Source organism: Cupressus sempervirens, chromosome 7, assembly GCF_028749045.1.
Source record: "Cupressus sempervirens isolate cs-2001-9-10 chromosome 7, ASM2874904v1, whole genome shotgun sequence".
Taxonomy (NCBI): Eukaryota; Viridiplantae; Streptophyta; class Pinopsida; order Cupressales; family Cupressaceae; genus Cupressus; species Cupressus sempervirens.
In genome coordinates this window covers 697637656-697642493 of record NC_143124.1, presented here as the reverse complement: position 1 = coordinate 697642493, position 4838 = coordinate 697637656, and positions in this window count along the sequence as shown.

The window sequence follows — 4838 nt, the reverse complement described above, 5'->3', positions numbered from 1 at the left end:
AATTATGTACAGTATAGACATGCATACATACCCAAGAAGTATTTTCCCTTGTTGTTACCTCATCTAAAGATAATGAAATGAAATTTGACTCTTTAATTTTTACTTTGATATTTTCCTTTTCAACCTCAACAAGACAACTTGCTCATTTCTATCTATTGTTTGCTGACCAGTGACTCCTCGGATAACAATGAACTTTCACAAAGTGTAATAAACCACTCAATAATGGGTAATCTATCATGGCACACCCTTCACTCAAAATATCAAAGGCAACACTTAACTAAAGAAATTTACCCATTTCTTGAACTTCCATTGCTTTTCCAAGAAGAGATTTAATGGATCCTTTTACTTCAGTATTCTTTATTTGTATTTTCTCCTGAAATTCTAAGATTTTTTTCATTCTTAACATGCTGAAATTTCTCCTTGGTTTTCCATCTTGTCACTAATTTTTCCACTCCATATATGATTTTATTCTCATAAAATTTACCCATATGCTTTTCTATGGTGTCAATTTTTAGTGGCAACATCTTTTCCTTTCTATTTAGCCTTGTGCATATCATATATCCACATTCTACTAGAGACTCACCTTCTTTTGGATTGCATATAGGATCAATGAATGGATACTTTGAGGCCCATTCTATTTGAAAATTCCTAATCGATAGTTCCCACATCTGATCCTTTTTGGATTTTGCATTGTATTTCCTTTTTTCCTTTCTTGGTTGTGCACCATAACCATATTTAGAATTATCATCCAAGTCTATTATATTATTCTAGCTACTCTAGGTATTGATCTAAAGATCTTGGCTACTCTAGGTATTTACCTGAATATCTTCTCCAAGTTCATCATGATCAGAGATATTAGGTTCACCAACCTCTTCAATATGTGATAGTGGAATTGGCAGTGGCAATGGTTGGGAATCTTTTAAATGTATTGGTGATGTTGTAGCTTCCTAATTTTGGCCACAAAAATATGATGACAAGGTTTTGTGAGTGCACTTGGTCGGCCTTTCTTGAGTTCCACTACATGTAGGAGTCTTGCCCTTGTTTGTGTTTGACATATCCAAAGAAATATAGGCTTCCATAAAATTAAAGTTATTCAAAAAATGAAAGTCGACTATAGTTTATTACATATATTTATCTAAATAGTCCTAGGTCTCCTGGGTTATTGCATGACTCGGTGGTACTGGTCACTAGTCCCAGTTGATAATTGACCCCTAATAGTCTAACTTGTATCTACTAAATAAGAACAAACAAAAATTATAGAGAATAGACAAATAGGGGTCTGAGTTCCTCCACTCTGGCTAAAATATAGTGACCGCACTCATGACTTGCTCGATAATGATCTCAATAGTATGAGAAATTGAGACTTCACTATTGATTAGAATTGACACAACCTACTAATCTATGAACACATTTATACCACTCTTTTTTGGAAAAATTCATAGGAATATTATAGCATATACAAAATATTTGGCAAAGCATGCATAATACAAACACATATTCTAGAATTTCTAAGGTGAATATGGTTATCGATTATATGACCATGCATAATATAATTGGAAAAATTGAATTAATGCATGACATGCATCCACATATTTGGGGGATAGTGATAACTATAAGAAACCCCCTCCCTGAAAAATATATAAATTCATGGTGAATCCAACATTAATTTCAGGGGAAAAAATTAATTTCTATTGGCAATTTTTTTTTGATGTCACAGAAAGTTTAATGTTAGATGCAAATTTTCTTCAACCATTACAAAATTTCATAAAATCAAGGTGATTTTGTCCCTTTTTTTTCCATTCATTGGAAAAAAAATATTTATTGCATTACGCGATTTTTCCCATTTGTTGGAAAAAATATATATTGCATTAGGCAAATTTTCTCGTTTATTGGAAAAAATATATATTTGATTAGAAATTTTTTCCTTTCTATTGAAAAAAATATATAATTCATTGGTGAATGTGGCTGGATGACACGTTTGTGGAATGTCCTATTGCATTTATGGCATGGTGGAATCTATTTGAAAAAACATTCTTTAAATTGCAGACATCTTGGTAAATGGTTGCCATTATTAGAAAAGTAGTTTGTTGTCAAAATGGGTCTACCTATGGAAGAGGGATCATCAAATGAAAATCCAAGCCCTATTGTCAACCTAGATTTTTCTATAAAGGAGGATGAGAAAAAAAGTGATCTTACGATTGGGCTTATTGCCGCTTCACAAGTTTTCTCTACTAATCCCGAGGACGCCATCAAAGAGCTCAAAAAAGAGATGGAAAAGGAAAACCTCCAAGCAATATTATTTAAAATGGATCTCAACCCTGATAATTTTGAAGATCAATTTTCAGATGCGGTGGAACAACAAAACTAGAACTTCAATGCTTTTGGGATGTTTTGAAGGATAAAATAAGTGTTACACAAATAATCATCAGTTTAGTTAGGGTTTATTTTTTAAAACATATTATCAAAAGTGTATGATTTTGAAATGTAATTTGTTTGAAGCTTTGTCACTTCCCTTTTTCAGGAAAACCACAACTATTATTGGTATACTATAGTATGTATATATATATATATATATATATATATATATATATATATATATATATATATATATATATATATATATATATATATATATATATGAAGATGAAATGTAAAGTAGATGTAAAGTATATAATGCAAAGTAAAATCCTTTTTTTTGACATTTGATATTTCAGTAGGTATGGTTTTTTTTGGGGCTCTAGTTATTTTACAGTAATCATAAGTTTACTTATATATATATATATATATATATAAATATATATATATATATAAATATATATATATATATATATAAATATATATAAATATATATATATATATATATATATAATGCAAAGTAAAATCCTTTTTTTTGACATTTGATATTTCAGTAGGTATGGTTTTTTTTGGGGCTCTAGTTATTTTACAGTAATCATAAGTTTACTTTCTAAATTTGTGTGAATCGTAATTTCACTTTCTAGTAAGTACTTATTGGTTTCTAGAAGTACACAATACATACTACACATGCCACATGTGATGAGGAATTGATGTATGTGGTAATGGATTTTTGGGAAATGTTTCTTATATCATTTCATATCTCCAACATACGTGTGTAACAAGTAACGTCCATTTATAAACTATCATCCATCGAATGATAATATATCAATGGTTGAAGGTTTATTTCAGGCTAAATGTCTATAATGAAGCCTTGACCTTGTTCAAGTCTCTCAAATGGTGACATCTTTCCTTCCATCCTCTACCACTTGTAGTGGATAGTACATACATGTCTTTGTCACTGTTAGTGCATTACCTTTTCCATCGACTTTTCTCACATAACAAATTTTTTGACATGAACTTGCATTTATGTTGAAGATTTGTGAAGATTTAATAATTTAAAACAAATGAACTAGAAGCTAGACAAGCAAATATGTATGGAGTTAGGATCATTTCTTAGCCACTTGGCTTATTTATAGGTAATTGAGCTGCCTCTTTCATCATTGCTCATCTCATTTTTGGTAATCAATAGTCTAGTAATAGATACATACTTTTAGTGCTTGTTTAATCCTAGTTTGGTTTACTTGGTGGTAGTTTGGTAGAGTGGTAGGCCTTTCTCTATAGTCAAGATGACCACTCCAATTTTCTCGACATGCAAATTAGAAGAGGAAAAAAAGGCCTTTTTAGGTGAAGTCCTTGATGAAAACCTCTTGTCAATCTACAATGAGGTTTTTCCTACTACAACTACTACTATGAACTTCATTATTCATGCTGTGAAAATGGTTCTGGGGTTTTAGTTTTTGGAGATTGAGAATAGGTAACATGTCAAGACTAACATTATGTCCCATTTTCTACCCTCTCTGCTTGACCTTAGAGAAGCAAGGGTTGACATTTTGGTGCTCCTAAGGAAGACTTTTAAAGTAGAATACTTGGGCAATGAAATTGATATTATTTCTCATGCAAAATTAGGGGTGGGGATCCCTTGGATGTGTGAAATCCATAAGCTTTTTGAACTTGGCTAGAATGTAGCCCTGTAACCATTTTTGTTGGGCTTGATTGTTGGGTAGTTGAAGCACCATAAGAAATGGGCATGAATTGGCTTGGATTTTCTCCAAAAATGGTATAACCTAGATGAAGTAGCACATGACAACCCATGGCTAAAAGAATTCACAACCTTAGTCTAGTCTTGTGCTTCCTACAATGACTAGTATAGTAGTACTAGGGTTTTCCCCTGAAGTTTGGTTTCAATTTCCATTTTGTTTTATCAAATTACAATCAATGCACATGCCTCTAGAGTCTCTAGACTCTACTTCAGATTGTAATTTTCAAGTGACAATGAATATCAATGAAATTTCTAAAGTTCCATATAAAATTATATTTCATAGTTATGCTTACTTATGCAATATTTTGTCATTTTCCAATTTTTCTAATAAATTGTTAAGAAACAAAATATAACATTTAAAATTGAATTAAAATTAACTTATTGAGGTTTCACATTTAACAATCAATTTAATCGATAGTTACTTTTACAATCAAATTTAACTATCCATTGGATAGGCTTATTTTACAATCAAATTTAAAGTATCATTGAAAAACTATTTCATTTTTAAAATTAGAAATATTCTAATATATTTAAGAAATGTGTTACTACTATTATAAAGTTAAAAGGTCATGCCATGATGACTGTTGGATGAACAAAGATCAATGCCTTCTAATGATTTTTAGGCTAAATTCAACAATAGACGACTGGCTTTTCCAAAAGACTTAGAAACAAGACACGTGGCAAACATGGTCAAGTGTGAAATCACTATGCTCATAGTAGCACT